The sequence below is a fragment of the Ursus americanus genome, chromosome 5, assembly GCF_024610735.1.
Source record: "Ursus americanus isolate L20-20 chromosome 5, mUrsAme1.1.p, whole genome shotgun sequence".
In the NCBI taxonomy this organism is placed as follows: domain Eukaryota; kingdom Metazoa; phylum Chordata; class Mammalia; order Carnivora; family Ursidae; genus Ursus; species Ursus americanus.
Genome location: NC_142131.1, coordinates 27,540,400 through 27,563,910, shown reverse-complemented (window position 1 = coordinate 27,563,910; position 23,511 = coordinate 27,540,400). Strand labels below are relative to the sequence as shown.

Genomic DNA, 23,511 nt, shown 5'->3' with positions numbered 1-23,511 from the left:
CGGGGCCTCAGGTTTCCTTTTGTCACATCAGTACTGGTCATACCATCACAGTCTCAAATCATTTTGTTCCTGGGGGCCAAGACAAGGGCACAGAAAAGGAGAGCCCACGAGTGGTCTTTGAATTTGGCAAAAAGCCAGCCAAATAGAATTTAAGGACAGAAGTGCTAACACCTTTGAGAGGGTTAAAAGTTTAAACCTGTCAGCATCTTGTTCCGCTTGGATTCCCTTTGAACAAATCCCGTCAAATACAGGACCTAAGACACTCTCCTGGGAGAAGGGGGCATCAGAAAGGGGAAGGTGGGTGCTCAGGAGTGAGAGGACGCCAGTGGCCCACTGGAGCTACAGTTGTGGCCACTCTGTCCTGCTCAGAGGACTGAGTGAAGGACATTACCTCGGACGCTGCAGAAAACAACTTTCTCCAAGCTCTCGGCCTCAGATCACTCATAACTCTGGGATGGAGGGATATTCTTATTTCCCTGACTCCGAGAATCCAGGATACAAAAGGAGGGGTGAGGAGAAAGCATACATAAAGTTGGCAGTGTTGATACACGAACTGAAATTTGCTGATAACAAAATGTGTGGTAAATCGGCAGATAGAATTAGGACTCCTATTCCATTTACATACTCTACCCTTTGGAAGAAAATCCCTGGATACCAACCCAGGTTGACAGGAGATGTGGGTCACGTAGCCTCTGTGGCTGCAGGACTAAGGTGGGGAGACGATTACCAGCGGCAGAAAATCGGGGCCTTGGCATCCGAATAACTTCCAACAATCAATGGCCTACTTAATCCTAGAGTAGAATGGCAAGAAATGGCAACCATTTCTTAGAGTTTTCTCTCCATTTCTCTCTGCTCCAGTTCTTACCTGCTGCTCAAACTGCCAGAGTTTCTACTTGTTCATCCCACAAGTTTCCCTGGACTGAGTTTGCATAGCTTAAGAGTTGAGAATCACAGGGGCGCCTGGGTGGCACAGCGGTTAAAGCGTCTGCCTTCGGCTCAGGGCGTGTTCCCGGCGTTCCGGGTTCGAGCCCCATGTCAGGCTCCTCCTCTATGAGCCTGCTTCTTCCTCTCCCACTCCCCCTGCTTGTGTTCCCTCTCTCGCTAGCTGTCTCTATCTCTGTCAAATAAATAAATAAATAAAAAAATCTTTAAAAAAAAAAAAAAAAAGAGTTGAGAATCACAAATTCAGAAACCCAGGCTTTAGTAATAACACTGCCTCTGAACAGCTTTCCATTTGCCAGTGAAGTCTTAATGTAAGTGGTTTTCTTAAGGTGAGAGGGGCTGCCTTGGGTTCCAGTCTGTGTCCGTCATGTTTTGAGTTGTAATAGAAGCTAACTGTGACCAATTTAAGCACAAGATGACTGTATTCACAAAATATTGGTACTTCAGAGAATCACGAGATGTGGGAAAAGAGGGGTTAGGTAGCCAGGAACAACCATTAAAATCATGCCTCAAAACTGGTCTGGCAAACTGTAGAACTCAGTCATAGAAAGACAAATAACCCAATTTTAAAATGGGCAAAGGATCTGAATAGACAGTTCTCCAAAGAAGATAGACAAATGTCCAATGAGCACGTGAAAAAAGGGTTCAATATCATTAGCCATCAGGGAAATGCAAATCAATACTGCAAGATACCACTTCACACCTACTAAGGTGACTCTAACCAAAAAGACAATAATAAGTGTTGGTGAAGATATAGAAAAATCAGAACCCTGGTGGGAATGTAAAATGGTTACAACTGCTTTGGAAAACAATCTGGTAGTTCCTCTAACAGCTAAACATAGAGCTACCATATGACCCAGCAATCCACTCCTACCCATACCCAAGAGAAATGAACAGATCTGTTCACATAAAGCTTGTTCACGAGTGTTCATAGCAGCATATTCATAATAACCAAAAAGTGGAAATGACTGAAATGTCCATCAACTAATGAATGAATAAAGAAAATATGATATATTCATACATGGGTTGTTGTTCGGCCATGGAAAGGAAGGAAGTACTGATTCATGCTACATCATGGATGAACCTTGAAAACAATACGCTTAGAGAAAGAAGACAGACATAAAGGACCACATATTGTATTATTCCATGTTTATGCAAGGTCCAGAAGAGGCAAATCTGTAGAGATGGAAAGTTGGTTAGTGGTTGCCTAGAGCTTCGAGGGAGATGGGAAGAGGATTGGGGAATGATGCTTAAGGAGTGTGGGATGTATTTTTGGGATGATGAGAATGTTCTGAAACTGATTGTGGTAATGGTTGCTCAACTCTGTGACTATACTAAAAGCCAGTGAATTATACACTGTAAGTGGGTGAGTTGTGTGGTATGTGAATTATATCTCAATAAAGCTGGGTTTTTAGAAAAAGTTCTTGAGTAAGGAAATGGTTGCCATTACTCATGGGCACCAGATGTCACCATCTGTCCTGTTGCCACTCCCATACCAGCAAGTCAGAATTACAACAACGGCAGCCTCTGCTACCCCCAGAGAGAACGAGGATCTCTCCTGTCTAGTTCCTTCTTCAGTGGCTTTCAAGTCAGTCTGGAATGGGTGTGAAGATCATCACAGGGAGAATATCTGGCATTGCCTCCTCCAGGACCCATAAGGTGGAAGGTTCGCCAAATGGGAAAAGAGGTCAGATGTCTGCTGGAACAGCATGAGGCACTGGACTAGGCTTTCTTCAGGTTTTTTACCTGATCTTCACAACGTTTAATACATAATGCGGTAGATTTTGCTTTCTCTATGGATGTATAACACTTTATTTAAACAACGGTACAGATCAGCTGGTTACTATTTTCATAAAGATTTTAATTGGAAATACAACACAGAGCAATGACCAAATACCACCACAGGAGGTGGAAGTACCTTTTTCCATGAAATATCATCTGAATTTAACTGTCACTGTTTATTCTAGCTTTGACTTTCCGTTTTATGATAAAAATAAGTCTTTAACTTAGGCCTCAACGTGACCTGTCTTGCACATCTTGGTATCTCTGCTTTGAGGTTTCAAAGCTCTATTGAAATCTCTTAACTATCTGTTTGCCATTATTAGAAAGTTAATTGCCTTTTAATTCTTTTAGTCCTATATACCTAGGTCAATCCTCCTTTGGAGATTTATGCTCCAATGCACAGTAGGCTGCTCCGACCCTGGTCAGGCAGTGAAATGAGACCCAAGTAGTATTAGATTGTCTTTTCTGGTAACTTGGAAATGGAGACACACATTCTATTTAGCTAGTTTTAGAAACAAAAGGTTTGGGGGACAGGTCTCAACTTTTTAGAGATCTATTCCACTTTATTTTGATCTTTTAAATAATATTTTGGGGGCACCTGGGTGGTTCAGTTGGTTAAGTGTCTGTCTTCAACTCAGGGTTCCAGGATCAAGCCTCGCATCGGGCTCTCTGCTCAGCGGCGAGTCTGCTTCTCCCTCTCCCTCTGCCTCTGTGATCTCTTTTGCTCTCACTGTCTCTCAAATAAATAATCTTCCAAAAAAATATTTTGGATAGAATACTGGTTTTTCTGTTTTTTAAAAAATTGTTAATTTTTCTGTTAGTCAAAAAAATTCTAAATTTACTTCTGCAAACGGTCCAGGAAGAACAATAGCTAAAATTGCTGAGCATAACTTGGTGTCTGAGTTAGTATCCAGAAAAAAAAATGCTATTTAAAGCTAAATAAAGGCTATCTGTCAAGGCGGGGAGTCTAGAATATAGAAGATGGGTGGAGAGGAGATCCTATATAGACGGGAAGGGTAGGACTCTGAGTGCAGGATCACTCAAGAGAGCTTCTAAAACCGTAGAACAAGCCACCCAAAATAGAGCACATACAAGGAATGCCTCTGTCCCAGAATTCTGCGAGCACACCTTATTGTCTAGCAGGAGTAAGAGAGTGGAAGCCATTTGAATCTTTCCTGTCACTGGGAAGGCCTCTGTCCTTCATCAAGGCAGCTTATGCCATCCGCTAGAGCTGAGGTTGTGATGTTTTTCCCACCCCTTTCTCTTTGTTCTTTGGAATATAGAGGTTGAAAGAGGGAGAAGCAATGAAATACCTTTCCAGAAAGCCAGGATCTGTTCTTGTCTTTGGTTTGCCTGTTAATCTCTCTGGGAAATAATTGTTTGTTACAAAGAAAAACTAAGACCTCCAAGCAATTGTGTAGACTCTGGGACTGAAGGTGCTTGTTGGTGGCAGCCTTGTGGAGCCATGTGCAAGGGAAACTGAGGAAGCTATGCTAAAGGAGAGAGAGACAGAGAGACAAGATTCCTCATGGTTTTCCTGTTTCCTCTTGCCTGCGAGGCCTAGGTATGTCTACCCTTGGATTCCATGAGAAATCTCTATTTCCTTAAGAAAAGTGCTGCCTCGCCCCCGTTTAAGCTAGCTTGAGGGCATTTGTTCTTAGCACCAAGAGTGCTTTAATCTCTCCTTAACATTTTTTTAAAGATTTTATTTATTCATTTGGGAGAGACAGAGAGAGAGAGCACAAGCAGGGGGAGAGCCAGAGGGAGAAGCAGAGTCCCCGCTAAGCAGGGAGCCTTCCGTGGGGCTCAGTTTTAGGACCTGGAGATCATGACCTGAGCTGAAGGCAGATTCTTAACCATCTGAGCCACCCAGGCATCCCCTCTCCTTAACATTTCTATCAGATATTTATGTGCCCTTCCTCAGAGCTAGCCAAAAGAACCCCCTTAAGGTGGAGTCATGCCCCGCATTTCCCAAAATACCTTTCTCCCCCAATAAGGAATCTTTTGGACATCAACAGTTACAATGTTGAAACCCGAGCTGCCATTCCACCTTCATTACCACAACTTACTACCAGCAGTTTTTTAAAAGCCTGCTTCAGACCAGGAGGAACTCATCCTTCCCGTCCTCATGCCTCCCTATTGCAAATACGTTAAACTCTATCAAACATAGAATTATGGGCCTGAAGAGAGCTTTATAATGACCTAACACCAACTTTAGCAGATACCATCCAGGTGCTGGTAGCAAATAGCTCACGATCAATCTTGATTTGGCCTCAAGAATCAGAGTCCCAGATTTCTTTGAATCTCTCCTGGAGTTGTTAAAGTCTCAGCACTTGAAGTTCTCCAGGATATACTGGTGAGAGCTCCATGACCTCTTTGAGCCTCAGACTCTGAAAATGTGGGTGTGTGTGGGATTAAATGAAACTATGCACGCCCCGGGGTTTCACGTGCTCCTGGAACAGAGGAGGGTGTGAATGGGTGTCGGTTCCCCTCCCTCAGTATGATCTGTCAGGACCTCCTGACCTGAGCAGTTTTATGGGCCCATGCTGCCAGCTAGCAGCGCTGCTCCCCAGTGACCACTCCTCACCCACACCTTAATTGGGGTGTACTCTCAGATGCACAAATAACTCTCCTTGTTTGGTGCTTCGTTTTACCTTTGAGTTAAAACTGGAAGTGAATGTCAGTCTGGACTGTAGCTAACTAGCTCACTACTGTCTTTCTCGCATTTCCTCAGGTAGTTAGAAAATGTCAAAACTTTCTTGTTAGAAATGTATTTGAATACATCTCAGGGTCACATTAAGATACACTGCCCTAAAGCCCCACTGCAATGACTGTGAGCTTTGAGGCACCAGAGGGTCAGGGATGATGTACATGCAGCCCCTGGAATGTACGTTAGGAAGCTCTCAGCGCGGTTTGGTGAATGGCTTTTCTCTGAATTCAGGTTTCAACATGATTGTGGCATTCTGGCCCTAAAAAGGATTTCATTCTTTCTCTTGTTTACGGACTGTGTGTAATTCGGAGCACATAGGGCACACTCAGAGATGTTGACTGAGAGAATGAATAACGATTGAGCAATACCGGGAAGAATAACCAGAAAACTCACCATTTTTGCTTAGTTACACTTTCCAGAGGTAATCATTGTTAGAGATGCCTTCTGTCTTAATGACAGCGTTATGAGTAAATCAAAGTGGATTTGTAGATCCTCAAAGTCTGGGCTTTACAAGGTGAATTTAACACTGGAAAGGAAAAGCAGAGAACAAACATATGGACCATTTGTTATTTGCCAAGTATTGTATGAAGTATTTTACACGCGCTGCAACACAGCTGCCTTAGAAAGTACATATTAGTCTCCCTCTTAACGGGTGATGACCTTCCAGCTCAGGAAAGGAAGGGGAAGTAATTTGCCCAGGCTTACACAGCTAGTCAAGGGTGAAGCCAGGATTTAAACACAGATCTCCCTGAGGTAAAAAATGTTATTTCCACCATTACCCCATCCGTCTGTATCCCATGGGCTCAGCACTGTGGTATATACTAAGGTAATGAGACATGATTTCTGTCTGAAGAAACTTAATGTCAAGTAGAAGACCCATGGTAAATACTAATTGTAATGCGAAATAGCAGTGAATAAACACTGTGGTAGCATTATCAGAGAAGTACTCAGTGATCTGAGAATTCCAGTGAATCTCAAGTACTGTATTTTATCTGGAGAGTGAGCTCACTAACATCTAGCCCAGACACATTTTGATTTTCTAAAAACAACTCTCAAGACAGGGCTCACACGGTGCCCAGTGGTGATAAGGGTGTGGTGAGGACGGAAGGCTCTTGTACAGGCTACTGATAGGAATGCAAATTGATAAATCTTTTTGGAGGGGAAATTGGCAACATGCATAAAAATTCTGAAAAAATAAGTTTGACCCTCAAATTCTACTTCCTGAGGTGTTATTCTAAGAAAATAAATGTGCAGTAAGAGGTATATATGAGGGTGTTCGTCATGGCATTTTTTTTTTTTTTTGAATAATAGCAAAAACTTAGAAATAGTGTAAATGTTGACAGTAGGGTATGGGATAAAGTGTTCTAGATTGTGATAGGATGCAGTATTAAATATGAAGTCGTAGACCAGTAGTAGCTCTCAAAGTTTGATCTCCTCTCAGGGTGTCCTCAATATCAAAATTATTTCCATCGTAATACCAGCACATCTGCATTTGCCACTTTCACTCCTTCATGAGAGTATAGAGTAGGAAAAGTCTATTGTTTTTTTTTTTTCTTTTGTTTTGTTTTTTAGATTCCACATTGCAACTAATCTTTAAAACACTACCACTTGTCAAGTTTGGTGTGGTATAAAGAAAAATGCCAACAATATTCTGAAAGTCACTCCTCCCTTTTTCAACTACCTACCTATGTAAGGCTAGATTTTCTTCATATACTTTTGTTTGTTTGTTTGTTTGTTTTTTAATAGGCTCCACGCCCAACTCGGCGCTTGCACTCATGACCCTGAGACTAAGAGTTGCATGCCTCTTCTTCATCTATTTCTGCTAACAGAACAGATCTACATTTTGAATGCAGAAGCAGATAAGAGAATTCAGCTGCCTTCTGTTAAGCCAAATATTAAAAGTATTTGCAAAACTCTAAAATAATATCACTTTTCTTACTAAATGTTTTTGTTTGTTTTGGAAAATAGAATTAGATTTTGTAAAATATGTTACTGATATTGACATGTAAGCACTACTTTATTTAAACATTTTAAAAAAGATTTTATTTATTTATCTGTCAGAAGAGAGAGAGAGCACAAGCAGGGGGAGTAGCAGACTCCCCACTGAGCAGGGAGCTCAATATAGGGCTTGATCCCAGGACCCTGGGATCATGACCTGAGCTGAAGGTAGATGCTTAACCGATTGAGCCACGCAGGCATCCCACATTACTTTAAAATGAATTAATAAAAAACTTTAAAATTTCTGTTTTGATTGCTAATACTATAAAAATAAAAAATACAATCCACATAAACAAAAGCTTTTTGAAGTCCTCAATAATTTTTAAGAGTATAAAGTAGTTTTGAGACCTAAAACATTGAGAATAGCTGTGGGAACTGAATAATAGCATGGGAGAAAGTTCAGAATATATTTTTAAATTTAAAAAGCACATTATAAGACATACCATTTGTGTAAAAAATTTTTTTTTTAAAAACAACATCTCAGGATAGAACAAGAATGAAAGAAATATACCAGTGTATTAAAAGTAGTCATCTTTGAGTGTTGGGATTACTGATAATTCTAATTTTTTTTGTGCTTTTCTATTTTCCCACATTTTCCCCAGTGAAATTTATAATTGGCAATTAGGAAAAATTCTTATTTTTAAAGAAAGAACATCAAAATCTTGACTCTTGATTTCAGCTCAGATCATGATCTCAGGGTCGTGGGACTCAGTCCCACGTTTCAGCAGGGAGTCTGCTCCCTCTAACTCTGCCCCTTCCTCTGCTTTCTCTCTTTCTTTCTCTCAGATAAATAAACAAATCTTTAAAAAATTTTTTGACTTTTCACCTGAATTCAAATGAGGAATAGGGAGAAAAGTATTAGCAAGTGTTGCCTTTATTATGCTTTTTAAAACACTGTACTAGATCTCATATATATATATATTTTTTTTTTTCTGGACTTTTCTGTCTTTCTCATTTGTGGGTGATGAATAAAAGAATCTTATGGGAATTTCATCTTAATTTTTAGAACTGCTAAAGATGTCTAAGTGCTTTGAAGTCTTATAAAAATGGTTTGGGGAATACAGAGTTTTACATTAATCCTATTTATCCCAACATGGTACCTCATAAAAGCAAATTAACCTATTGAATCTATTTTTTGCTGACTTCCAATTTTAAGATTTTACAGTCAGAAACAAAAAGACTAGAGCAAGCTACTGGCAAATTATTCCTAGTATATTAATTTTATTTAATCTCTTTGTCTCTTTTTCTCTCTGGAATTTGAAAGACTTCCTTTTATGATGTTGCTTTTACTGTCTGCATTATGTTGTAGGTAAAATGTTTTTTTCTAGCAATGGTGTTTGGACCCGGTGAGGGGATCATCAGCTAGGTAGAGGGTGATCTCATGGTGCGGCCATGGTATCTCTGTGAGGTTCATCCAGACAGGCCCAGGAGAGCCAACCCCCGATCCCCTCCAGCCTCTCTGCTGGTACAGGTGGAAGGCCCTCTCTCTGGAAACGTCAGGGGCAGAAGTTTCTCACCCATCCCCGCTCAGCTCAGAAGCATCTGCTCGAGTGAGGTCTTGGTGTGTGTGTGTGTGTGTTTCTTTTAAAAAGTGACAGAGAAAAGAAAAACGTTGCCATATACTATACTAGGCATATGGACAAACCCTCATTTCATAGGAGAGAATGGAAGCTAATAGAGGAGCTGGGTTTTATCTTTAAATGTATTACTGTTATTTTCAAGGCCACAACATAAGGGCTCTTTCTTTGTTGCAAACCTAAGAAAAATTACTTGTGGGTCACTAACGAAATGAGAAAAACCAATCAAATTTTTCCTACTTTTTGGAACAATTAGTCCTTATCCTCCACGCTTTTATGGAGGTATAATTGTAGTATATATATAAAAAAAAAAGTCAGTGGAACAGCAGGGGAGAAGTCTATCCTGACTCACTGATTTATTTTAAAAAGATCCCAGCCTGACACATTCTCTTCAGATGAAGTGCTCTGTCTCTTGGTAACCACGCCTCAACCTTCACAGGAATTTGACAGCAGTGGCTGGTGGGGCACAGTTTCTGTTCTGCGCTAATACTCAGTAGCTGTTGAAGAATTCCAGTGCTAAAGAGCTAAGCCTGTGTTTAAGTCCTCATCTAGGAATCCCAGAACACAAATGTTCTTATCCTCCATGGTTTTTCATTTACATGTTCAGCCAAGGTTAATGTTGCCTGTGGTTGATTGTTTTTTTCCCCTCATTCTTGGGTCTTTCTATACCAGTTGTTCTCAGCTAGTATAATTCTGAAGACATTTTTGGTCTGGGGCCCAAGTACTGTTAGCATCTGGTGGAAAGAGGCCCACGATACTATTAAACATTCTTAGCACACAGGACTGCCTCTCCCCACCCATGACAAAAAATTTATGTAGCCCCAGATGTCAATAGTGCCCCTGTTGAGGAACTCCCAAGGCCACAAATAACTGCTTTGCCCATGTTTTGGTCTGAAGTAGTCACTAAGCTATGAACCAGCCCTGTCACACCATAGTTCCTTTATTTTGGTTCTCTAGACTTGGTACCTTTCTGTGCTTAGTTTTCTTTAATAGTGGAGAATTTGGTGGATGAGATTTTATACTTCTCTCTGGTGGATTCAGACATTTGCCTGCAGTTCATGTAATTGAATCATGGCCCCCAACTCTTGGCCAGGCCCTGAATAGATAAATATCTCCTAAGGATGCATACATGTATGTATGTATGTATTTATTTATTGTTTTATTATTATTATTTTTGCAAGAGAGAGTGAATGTGCACGAGCTGGGAGTGGGGAGCACAGGAAGAGGGAGAGAGAAAATCTCAAGCAGGCTCCATGCCTAGCACAGTGCCCATGCAGGGGTCAATATCATGACCCCAAGACCCCAAGACCCCAAGATGACCCACACAAGCCAAAATCAAGAGTTGGAGGCTCAACCAACTGAGCCACCAAGGCACCTCCTCCCAAGTATTTATAAATTGGTTGCTCACTCTGAAACCCAAACTACTCTTTTTAACTCTGGGGAGCTAAATGGCTCCTATAATTCCAGAGTCCTGATGGGTCATGTAACACCTTTATCCACTGCTAGGTAGACATTTCCTACTTGAAGTAAATGGAGAAATTTATGCTTATGGCCCACATATAATATTTTGGTTGGGAAGGGGTGGGAGTCAGAAAGAAGAAAGATAGTCACTATTTTGAAACCTTGTACTTGCAAATGAATCACTTCTTCATCTACTCCTGGTTGAAAGGTCAAGCACATGTCTCAGGCACTCAGTGACCTGAGTTACCTCAAGCCTGTGTGTAGCTCATCATGAACTAATCACCAGGACTGTCTAAAGCCCTGAGTGATGGGTATTTTCCAATCTACTTGGAGGTTGCAGTGGCATTTGGAAGCATCTAAATAATACTAACATATATGCCACTGGGTCTTTCAATTTTCAAAATTAGACTTTGCACACCCAGACAGAGCCTCTGGCTTCACAACTCCCTCCTTATGTACTTGTTCCTTTTACTTGACTTGTCCACAACCATCCCTAACCTGGTCTTCCTGGGAAACTCATTTTTATTTTACAAAACCTTGTATCAGCCTTTTCTATTCTATGATTATATTCCAGACCCCTCCTCTCACATATATTCACACAGTCTGCCCCAATCTACTCCAAAGTTAAAAAATTTCCTTCTCTGTACATCCATGCTTGATGGCTTTTGCACGTTCTTTCTGTTATCACATGTGTCAACTGTATTTTAATGATCTCTGTTGATATATCAACATGCTAGGGTTGGTGTTCCTAGAAGACAGGCACTGTGTTATTCCTCTTAGTGTTCTCATTACTTTCCACATTATGAGTACTTGATAGAATTTGAAAACGGATTTCCTATTATTTATTTTGCCAGGCTCAGTTTTGTTTTTTAATTTGCAAAATATTATCGATTAACTGGGTTAGCTCTGATTATGGGACTGAAATAGTAGTTGCGGTAGTTAAGGGAAGCTTATAAATGTTAGATTAATATTTTACAAGAATGTTTTCATTTACTTGTATCATCAAAAAAAATATATATATGTAGGGGCGCCTGGGTGGCACAGTGGTTAAGCGTCTGCCTTTGGCTCAGGGCGTGATCCTGGCGTTATGGGATCGAGCCCCACATCAGGCTCTTCTGCTATGAGCCTGCTTCTTCCTCTCCCACTCCCCCTGCTTGTGTTCCCTCTCTCGCTGGCTGTCTCTATCTCTGTCGAATAAATAAATAAAATCTTAAAATATATATATATATATATATATATATATATATATATATATATATGTATGTAAAATAAAAGAAGTGTTTTCTATGCCAAGTAGTACAGATGTTTAATGTTGGAGTGAGATGTTTCAGGATGACTGAAACATGTAGTTAGATTTGTATCAGATAAGATAACACTAGCTGCTGTGTAACAAACCAAATCTTGGTGAATTATCATAATAAAAGTTTCTCTTGAGCTTGCTTAAAAGTCCGATGCAAGTTTTTCTGGTTGGGCAGCTCTCCTCCAAGTAGTGACTCAGGGACTGAGGCATCTTCCCTGTTGCGGCTTTGCCCTTTCCATTATGTGGCATTTAAGGTTGCCGTCCTTCAAACGGTGCATGGGAAAAAGTAGAGAGGGTCACATGTGGGAGGCTTTAATGATCCTTATGTAGGAATGGCATATGTTACTAGTGTTCACTTTCCATTGGCTAGAACTCTGTCACTTGGCTACCATCTGGCCACACCTAACTCAAAGGAGGCCGGGAAGCATAGACTATCTGTAAACCCAGAAAGAAGAGAAACAAGCTTGGTGATAAGCTAGCCATCTCCGATAGCGAGCAAAGAAACAACTCTCTCTATATAAAATAGAGAATGGAATCTATTAGAACTTTGAAAAGCTCACAGAACAAATGGTAGACCAAGGAACTGGGCAAGAATCAGGGGAGTGCTCGGTGGGGTCCAAGGAACAAGTCTGATTATCTGTCCTGGGTACCATGGATTTTCAGCTGTCCAATGATGCTTCTTAAGATTTGAATTCCTGATTGGGGTAGGGCAGGATGGTAGATGGGCCAGCAAGCTTAGTCTGAGTAGCTGCCCATCTCTGAGTGACTAGAAGATGGCAGGGCTGACAGTCCAATGGCTTACTGTCTCATTCAGAGTGAAGTCCAAATACTTCTCATGGCCTCGTTGCCCCGGTGAACAGGCTCCCAGTTACTCTTCTGGCCTCACCTCTTGTTTTTCTCTCCCTCCCTTGCCCTGCTTCATCATCCCATCTTTGCTGTGTGTGTTTGCCAAGCAGTCTCATCTGAGCGATGTTAGTATTTGTTGTTTGCTCTGCTCTTTCTGTTGGTATTTGCATAAGTCCCTCACTCTTTCCAAATCTCTGCTCAAATGTCTCTTACCTGAGAGCTTTTCCTTGACCACCCTGTACCATAGAGCACCCCAACTCAAACCATTGACCTTAATCCCACTTATTCAGTTTTATTTTATTCCTAGCACTTACTGCTACCAAACATTTATATGTTTGCTTTGTTTTTTCTCTGTCTTCCCCTCTACTAGAATTTAAGCAGCACAAGAGCAGGAACTTTGTTTTGTTTACATGCAGAAAAACCAGACACTGAGTGAGTGTCTGAGCAAGCACAAGAATCCAGGCTTCCTTCCTTCTGTCAGCAGATCACTGCAGGACCAGCCTGAGTTGGCATGACCTGAGGCTAAAGTAGCCTGAGCCATTGAAGTATGCCAACTTTTATCTTTTTTGCAAAATCTGACTCAAATTGTCAACCCTTATTCTTTCCAGCTCATGAACATTTTTGTCAAGGATATAATATTATTTATCACTGACCATGGGTAATGCATTTTTAATATGGGTCTATGTTGCTTATAATGCATCATGTCAACCATTGTAGTTCTGGAGTTATGAAAACCAGTGCAAATAAAACTGTGCACAGGTCTGTGTGCTTGTGAAAGAAACCTGTATGTGAACAGGACATTACTGAATTCTGACTGGCAGATTTCTCTTGGTCTGATTAGTCCACATATCAGTTTATGGTGGATACTCACAAGCACGTAGGTTAGCTATCATATCTGTCCTTGCTCTCAAGTGTTGTCCTTTAGGCTTTGCCAACAGCTGTACTTGTGGTCATTTGTGTATATTGAGCTTTGACAAGTAGATTATTACACAACACCCTCTTCTCCCTGCCTAAATTCTGAGACAACTGATAAATAAATCAGAGGAATGGTAAATAGGGATCAAAATGTCAACTTTATTACTAATAAAGCTGATAGTATCAAAGAATGTGGCTTAGAGGTAGGATAACAATGTGTTTTCTAATACCAAATCTCAGAAATAAACAGACTTATATACCCAGTCATGAATACTGAAGAAGTACAGGCCTCTCCACAGGAGGGCCTGTTCTATCTACTGAACAGCACAAGGAACAGAGTAAAATAGGAAACAGTGATAGTGGGAAGCTAAGCCAGGAAGGAGTGTTACACTAATAGATGTCCTTCCACATGGAAAGAAATACCTGGAATGAGCAATTAGTGTCTCAGTTAATAATTGAAAGAAATTGCTGTCATGTATTTTATGAGATTTTACAGATTAAAAAAAAAACTCCTTTAAAAAAAATCTAAAAAGATGTGAATCTTTATATTGCACAGTGTATTCATGCTCCCTTGTATAGATGAGCAGAAAAATGTTCCCACCCACCCGAGTGTTCTGAGACTAGGCTGGGAGAATCTTCGTTATATCTGGCAACACTCTCGTAGAGATGAGGGCTTAGGCAAGCACTTAATTCACTTTACTGTGGAGCTGCCTCCAGTAGCAACATCCAAATACATTCTTAGATTTCAGAAGAATAAAATAAGGAAAAATTAATTTATAGTTCTACCATAAATCTATAGCTCAGACCAAATTGGTTAATTTGAAGCAAACTATAAAGATCTTTTAGAAAATTTACACCAAATGGTTATCTTGCTGTAAAAATATCATGCCTAACACAGTGCCTACTACATAATTGGAGCTCCGTAAATACTTGTTGAATGAGTGAATCTGGACTTTGGGCTTCAATTTGAAATCAGCTGAAAGTCAATAATAATTGAAGAAATTTTACAGTTTTGAAATTCATCTGAAACAGAAATTCCATGGGTATAAATGGAGATTAGTAATATACAGAAAAAGTAATATCAACTCTTTTAACTACTTTCCACTAAACGTAATTGGCTAGAATAACCAAAGATCCCATATTCTCCTTAAAACAGGCTGATGCCCGAGGCAAGCTAACTATTCCTTGTAGCAAGCTACTCTCTAATAATACTCATCATTTTTTATTATTATGTTCAATTAGCCAACATTTAGTACATCATTAATTTTTGATGTGGTGTTCAGTGATTCGTTAGTTGTGTATAACACCCCGTGCTCATCACAACACGTGCCCTTCTTAATACCCATCACCCGGTTACCCCATCCCCTTTGAGTAACATTTTTACCAAGGGTCAGTTGTAACTACTCCCAAACTTCTCTTCCTCCCTCCCTCCCTCCCTCCCTCCCTCTCTCTCTCTCTCTCTCTCTCTCTCTCTCTTTCTTTCTTTCTTTCTTTCTTTCTTTCTATTTAATTTCATTCATTCATTCATTCATTTATAAGTAGGCTCCATGCCCAGTGTTAAGCCCAATGTGGGGCTTGAACTCATGACCCTGAGATCAAGACCTAAGCTAAGGTCAAGAGTCGGACACTTAACCAACTGAACCACCCAGGCACCCCCAAACCTTTTAATACTAGTTGTACTTGCTATTGTTATTACATGATTTGATTAAATATTACTGAAGCTGATGAACTGAATGCAAAAGTGGAAGAGTTGTTTTTCTGAAAACAAAGGTGAATGTTCTGGAAAGACTTCACAGGAGAAGAGCTCGTAAATGAACCACTAAAAGACATGATTCCACATAGGTAGTTTATAACCTTGTAGAGCAGCTAAGATATATGTAAAAATAACTCTAACGTACAATGATAAATGCCATAGAAAATTACCTGAAGATTCCAGAAGTTCAGAGGAGGAAAATTACTTTTGGCTCAGAGAATCATTGACAGGTGCATAGAGAAGTTGATATAATGAGCTGGTCTCTGAAAAGTGTAAAGTTAGGATGTACAGAGATGATTCATTCCAAGTAAAAAGAAGGATGTAAGCAAAGCCCTGAGGCATAAGGTTGATGTTTGGCTGGAGCACAGGGTTCATGAAGAAGAAGAGTAGAAGGTAAAGGTAGAAAGATAAATAGGTTTCAGGTAGTACAGAGCCCTAACTTCCACACTTACGAAATGTCTGGTCATTGTGAAAATAAGGTACTTATTCTTCTCATCCATAATGAACTCGAGTGGTCTTTAGTATACCTACAAAAGGAGGACTTTATATTAGGGCATGATGAACCTCTATAACTATTTTTTCATTCATGGATTCATGCACTTTTTCCCCTTAACTGCCTAATAGCTTATAAGCTCCTCTTAACCTAAGCTATTTTACATTACTTTTGTTCAGCAATGCATTTTCTGCTTAGGACATGGGTATTAGTAGAATTAGTTATTATGTTTTTAAGAACTCTCGGTTCTTTTTTTTTTAAGGCCCACATAAAATACTAACAATTTGTATTGTAAGATTACAAGCTTGCTTGATATTTTATACTTTAAAAACATGTTTTTCAAAGTTTGCAATATGTACAAGATCAAATGTAACTTTATTATTGTGTTATAACAGTTGAAACTTAATGCACTTTAAAAGATACAGTAGGAAAAAAATCCTATCCATTACATTTTTTCATTTGATACACTATTAGCGCACTGTGATTGCTTGAGAGTGGAATAGTCATCATGAAAATCTAAGGTATTCCTCATAATGATATTCCTGTAAGGAATGTCACTTTTATTGTTGGTCAATAGAAGGGACTGTTCATTCCTAGAATATTAATCTTGAGCCCAATAGAAATAAAAAATAATTGTCTTAGCCTTCAGATACAAAGTTTGAGGACCTGTTTCACCTCTTCAGATGTATGGCTCTTTTTTCTTTAAGTAAAAATGAGAGTACCAGTTAAAGATGATGATGGGATAAGGGAAATCATTATTTTGGTAGCTCTACTTTGATGGTTAGCCATTTTTCTCTTTAAAAATTTCAATTTAGATATATGTGTATTCCCTTCCTTTGGTTTTCTCCCTTGTAAAATGAAAAATATTATAAAACCACAAAGCTCTTTCCATTCATAACCAATAATTTAATTTTCAGTAAGTTACTAGTCTCTGTTTCAGCTAAAGTGAAATGGAAAGAGATAGGGTGTATGAAAGGAGGATGATCACTGCTAAATTGTAAACACAAGAGGTTTTTTTTTTGATATGGGCATATTCCAGGACCTTATCCTTCATTTTAGAACTAAAGAGGTTGAATTTTTCCAGCACATTTAATAAAATTCATCTCTTGAGAACTGATTTATACTATACAATTCACACACAAAAAATAAATTTAGAAAATATGTCAATAGTGGGATATAAAAATATCAGCAAGGATACCAAAACACCATTCAGGGGCTATCATAACCTCTCCTCACTATACAAAAGGGTATGTATGTCACACAATGAAAATACAAATTACGGTTTATTGGGGGAAATTTAGAAATGGAGAAGTAGCAGAGCACATGAATCCTTCAAGCTCTCATCCCACAGAGTCTTACTTATTCAGGGCATAGCTGGATTGCTATAGAAAGAGTAGGGCTCCTGGAGGAGGGTGATGCTTATGTAATGCTGAACTTATTTATAGGGAGAGGGGTACATGAAAACAAAAGACAAGATTGAGAACTTTGTCAGAGGACTGGAAACAACGAAAAGAATGGAAATATGAGTACTGAAGAATACAATAACAATGACACATTTGATGGTTGTAGTAGTGGTTTAGACACACCTGAAGAGAGAGTAAATGTACTGAATGACAGAAAGAAACATGAAAATGAAGCACAGATAAGGCATGGTGAAAATTTTTAATTTATGAAAAATTGAAATTTCAGGAAAAGGGAAGAGGGACAAGGGACAGAAGCAATATTTGGACAGAATATGGCTGAGAATTTTTCAAAGATGATGAAAGACATCAGTGTCTTTAAGAAGCCATACAAATGCCAAACAGGATAAGACTCCTAAGCACATGATAATAAAACTTCTGAAAACTAAAAACAACAACAAGATTCTAAAAATAGCTGGGTGGTGGTGGGGAGAAATTATCCAGAATACCTTCAGAAAAGCAACATTACACTAACAGTTGATTTATCAATGAAACAATGGAAGATAGAAGACAGTGGAATGATATTTTTAAAGTATTGAGAGAAAATATCTGCCAATCTAGAATTTTGTACCCTGAAAAAATATTCTTCAAGAATGGAAGTGTAAAAGACTTTTTAAAAAAAGAGTAGAGAGATTTTATCACCACCAGATTCTCACTAAAGGAAATACTAAATGGAATCCTTCAGGGAGGAGGAAAGTGATTCCAGATGGAATGTTGAAGATGCAAGAAGGAATAAAACACAATAAAAAGATTCAGTACCTAGGTAAATCTAAGTGAACATTGACAGTTCAAAATAGTAATAAAGTTATGTCCATGGGATTTAAAAATATTTATAGAATTAAAATATAATTACAGTAACATGTAAATTGAAATTAAAGTGGTCTTTGTGTTGTCTTGGAAAAAATAAAAATACCAATTTGTGTTAGACATTAATGAATCAAAGATGCATATTGTAATCTCTAGCATAATCACTAAAAGAATAGTAAAATGTAACTGCCAACCTGATAGACAGGGGAAATGAAATAATAATAAATATTCAATCAGAAATTAGGCAAGAAAGAAGAGAAAAAGGAACATAGAAAAAGTACTACAGATAGAAAGCAAAGATAGAAGACTTAACCCCAAATATATAATAATTATATTGGTAATTATATTAAGTTTGATTGAACTAAGTGCTCCACTTAAATTATCAGAGTTGATTTAAAAAATCCTTCAGTCACTTATAAGAGACACATTTAAAACATAAGGATAAAGATACAGACAGGCTAAAAGTAAAATTGCAAAAAGATATAGCATGCAAGCATTAATCAAAACCAATCTGGCATAGTTTAATTAATATCAAAGTACAACTTTATTAATATCAAAGCATATATAGGCAAAAATCATTATTCACAGAAAAAAAGGACATTTCATTATGAATAAAAGTTAATATTCCCAAAAAGATAACTATTCTAAATTTACTTGTACCTAATCACATGGCTTCAAAATATGTAAATCAGGCATTAATAGACTACAAAGAGAGACAAATTTATAATTATAATATGATATTTGAACAGATTGCTCTCAGGTGCTGATAGAAAAAAGCAGACAAAACATGTTAGTAAAGATAAACAAAAATTTGAATAAGATAACTAATAAGTCAGACTTATTTGGCATATATAGAATGCTGCTGAAAGACTGCAGGACATATGTGTTTTACAAGAACACATAAATATTAAAAATAAACCCCCACCCCAAAATTTGGCCCAATAGCCATAAAACGAATCTCAACAAATTTCAAAGTATAACAATATAAAATAAATTCTTTGACAACAGTGCAATTAAACTAGAAAGCACTAACAAAAAAATACTTAGGAAATCCCCTTGTATTTTGAAATTGAGAAATACATACTGTATACACAGACTTTTATGTGATACATCAAAATCTTTTCTGAAGGAGGAATGCATAGCCTTAAATTAATACATTAGAAAAGAGGAAGGTGGAAATTATGTAAGAATCTATCTCAAGAAGGTAGAAAAATAATTGTTAAACTCAAAGAAACCTGGACAAAGGAAATAATAAAAAGCAGACATTTATGAGATAGGAAACATCAATAAAGCCAAACTTTATTTGATAAGATTACCAAATGATAACCTCTGGCTGTTCATATGGAAAAAAAAAAAAAAGAAGAAGATACAAAAACCCAATATCAATAATGAAAAAAATAGCATTTTAGGTCTTACAAAAATTTAAAAGATTCTGAAAGGGTATTATGAATAATCTTAATCCAATGACTTTTTTTTTTTTTTGAGAGGGAGAGGGAGGGGCAAAGGGCACAAGGAGAGGGAGAGAGGGAATCTTAAGCAGGCTCCACACCCAACACGGAGCCTGATGTGGGGCTTGATCTCACAACCCTGAGATCATGACCTGAACCAAACTTAAGAGTCAGACACTTAACCAACTTGAGCCACCCAGGTGCCTCAATCTAATGATGTTTAAAATTTAGGTTAAATAGGCCAATTCTTACAAAAATACAACATACCAAATTGGACACAAAAAGAAATAGAAATTCCAGGTAGATGCATAACTATTAAATAAATAATTCCTAAATTACTAATTAAAAATGTTACTCCAAAGAAGACTCCAGGTCCTGATGACAACACCAATAAAGTCTACCAATCGCTTGAGACAGAAATAATACCATCTTCCATAAATTCTTCCAGAGAATGGGGAAAAAGAGAACATTTCCCAATTTGTTTTTTAAGGTAGCAAATGATGAAATCTGATAAACACATTGTAAGAAAAGAGATTACAGGCCAATTATTCATGAACACAGGAGCAAAATTCCTAAACAAAGTATTAGTAAACAAAATCCAACATTATATAAAAAGTATAATACATTGCAACCACTTGAGGTCGTTTCAGGAATTCAAGGTTGGTTTGACATCTGGAAATCAATCATTGTAATTCACATTAACAGAATAAAGGATATGGTCATCACCATAGTTGTATAAAAAATGTTTAATAAAATTTAACATACATTCATTTATTTTAAAAACTCTCTCAGCAAATAGGAATAGAAGGAAATGTCCTTAATCAGATAAAGGTTATCCTCAAAAGGAAGGAGTTGTCTTTGGCTCTCAGCTCTGGTATCAATCTATTTTTTCCTGATCTAACTCAGACCTGCTAAACCTTCTCCTTGCTCAACTCTGAAAGGGGCCAGAAATTGAGCTACATACAGAGGTTATTAAGATGTTTCTGTCTTCTACATGGGAAGCCAAGTAATGATGAGAGGTTTGCTCTGTGAGAATCAGAGGAGAATGAATGAGATGATGTTCATAGCCAATATCCATTAACTGTGAGAAGCTGATGTATACATCTTTGCATAGATGAGAACACTTGTGTTCCTGAATAAGAAATATATTTCTGAACTCTATGCAGACCATTTCTCTTCTATTAAGGGAAATTATTTTTTTAGACTGAGTGTAATGTGAATACTTGGGCTGTGGTTTTACACATGCTAATATAGTTATTCTCTGATTCCTGTTGGCTCTGTCATTCTTCTATTCCTTTGCTTCTCTCCAAAAATCCAGACATCCCAAAATACTTTGGGTTTTTCAGTGAGCCAGGCTGATTTATTCATATGTACATTTTGCATATTCTGTGACATTTTCCTGGAATAACCTCTCCATCCTCACACCACCTCCACTCCTCATCCATTTGGCAAACTCCTATTTATTCTTCAAAATCCAACTCAAGTATCTTTCCTCTGTGAAATCTTCTTTTCTTTACATTGTCGCTGTATCTTGCTTGTCTTCTAGAATAGTACTAATCATACTGTGTTAAAGTGTTCAGTTCTGTCTCCCTATTAGATTTTTAATTTCTTGAGAGAAGGTTCTGTGTCTTTATATTTGTATTCCTAGTATTTAAGCCCAATAAAGGTTTATTTATTGAAGAAATGAATGAGTAAATGAATAAACAAACAACTGAATGACTCCACCTCAATAGGGCTCTATCTTCTTATGATCACCATTTGGGTATTCTGCTAAGCACTCACAAACTCATTCTAGCTAGTAATGAAAACTTCTCTGGGTGAGTACATTAAATTTACAATCAATAATTAACTCTAAATTGAATTTATAATTGCTTTTATAATGCTACTACAATCATGGGCATTCAAAATGCTGACTTCCCAGATGCATGTCATAACCTTAATTTTTAATTTCATCCTGCTTCTCTTAAATAAACAAAAGGGAGAAGGAATAGAAGGAATTGAAAATTCTGAGGAATAACTTTAATTAAGTATGTAAATAGCTTGAAAAACATTTTAAAATAAGATTCAATCTAGAACCAAGACAGAGTATTAATTCCTAATTAAGTTCAGTGGTTTAATACCAAAGCAAATAAGTGAGAGTAGAGTTGCCAAGGAAATGGAGAAACTAGTTCTTCCCACTGCTTTCCAGCCCTTTGCACTCATGGCATGTATAGGAAGTGAAATTACTTATAGTACCCTGGGATAAATGGATGAGGCTGCTTGCTGTTGAAGACCATCTGGGTGGGGGTTCTGGCTGCCCTAGGCTTTCCCCGGCTGTGGTGAAAGTTAACGAAATCAAGATCTCAGTGGTCCATAAGCTCTTTGCAGCAGACTGTTGGGGAAACTCTGAGACTTAAGAAAGGGGAGTAGAATGTAGCTACAAGGATTTATGGTCTTGGCGCTCAGCCTAATCTAACTGGGAAGCATTTGAAGTAAGCGAGAAAGGCATATACTACTTAAATTTCATAGTTAGGATTGTTTAGGCCAGTGATTTTCAACTCTGCTTTAGATTGGAGTCACTTGGAAGCTTTTAAAACAGAGACACAGCAAAGCTTCGCTAGTATGGTTAAATCAGAGTCTCTGTGGGGAGAAGTATGGGATAGCATCAGTATTTTTAAAAAGTTTCCTACTGGCGATTCTGAAATATGTCCAGAGTTGAGAACCAGTGACATAAGCAGTGATTGATGATTAAAAATTATTAGTAAGAGACCTAAATTCTGTGTATGTTTTCAAAAAGTTAATAATTAATACATATATATTTATATATTAATACTTATAAAAATACTTAATTTAGTACTTATACTTCATGGGTTTTTTAGCATAGGAAGCTTTTCATTTTTATTTTTATTGTTGTAGAAAGGTATACTCCAGTCAGTAGTTTGTGTTTATTGCAAATTGTAGCTATATTCGTAGACAGATATAGCCCTTGGAGTTTTAATCTTCAACTTAATGCTTATGAAGTAATGGCAAACATGGTTGCTGAATTGATCAGGAATGGTAACACTGGAAGTATTTAAACTAAGCCTTGAAAAGGAGATAGAATTTAGATACGCAGAAAAGTTGGAGTGACGTGGAGGGTAAGAATTGTAAAGGCAGGAACAGCATGAACACCTAAGAGGAAGAGGTATAAGACAATTTCAGAGAAGAGTACTGCAGAGTCTGAGACAGGCTCAATGGCAATTGAAGAGGCAGCAAAAGCCAGCTGTCTCTTGAGGGCATAGGAGAGCAGTCTAAGGGGACCACCTTTTCACTGGCACCAGTTGAAAATGGCCACGCCCAGGTTCCTTTGGTCTCTAATCCAAAGATGTGTGGAAGCTTGATTACAAATAGTATTTAGTGAACACTATATGCCAGGCACGTTTTCTGAGCACTTCATGTGTATTAACTAATTTAATCCTCATAGCAATGCAGAGAGCTAGGTTCTGTTATGATCCCTGGTTTACAAATGAGGAAATGTGCAGCCTGTAGGCTGTTTTTGGGATGTCTCTATATTTTCTTCGTATGGCTGTGATCCAAAGTCCACATGATATATTTACTGGGCCGTGAATTACATAGTTAAAACAGAAATGTACAAGGTAGGAATAGGGTGAAAGTGGTTGCTTGGAAATAAGGTCAACTAGGGATCAGAAAGTTAAGTATTTTGAACTTTTTTCCCACAGGTATGAGGAATTTACTGAGATTTTTTGAGTAAGGAATGGGATGATGGAAAATTTTAGTAAAGTAGGTCTGGAAAGAGGAGTAGAGTAGGTTAAGGATAGGGGAGGGTGGGAGGTAAACATTAGGAAGCTAATGAAATAAACTAGAGTTGACGTGATAAAAAGCTAGGTCAGGGTGGTAGTAGCAGTGATGGAGAGGGCACAGATGCCAGGTGCCCATTATGAAAGTCCTGGTGACCACAGAATAAACCTGAGTGACTGGGTGAGCCATGGGAGATCGGGGAACAATCTCATTAATGGTAGGTGGTGAACTGAATCATTCCA

At 38.2% G+C, this 23,511-nt stretch overlaps 1 protein-coding gene across 1 annotated transcript in view; it reads left to right on the top strand.

Moving 5' to 3' along the window:
• CMYA5 (cardiomyopathy associated 5) overlaps positions 1 to 23,511 on the top strand; it is an 87,912-nt gene that overhangs the window by 10,146 nt on the left and 54,255 nt on the right. The window lies entirely within an intron of this gene.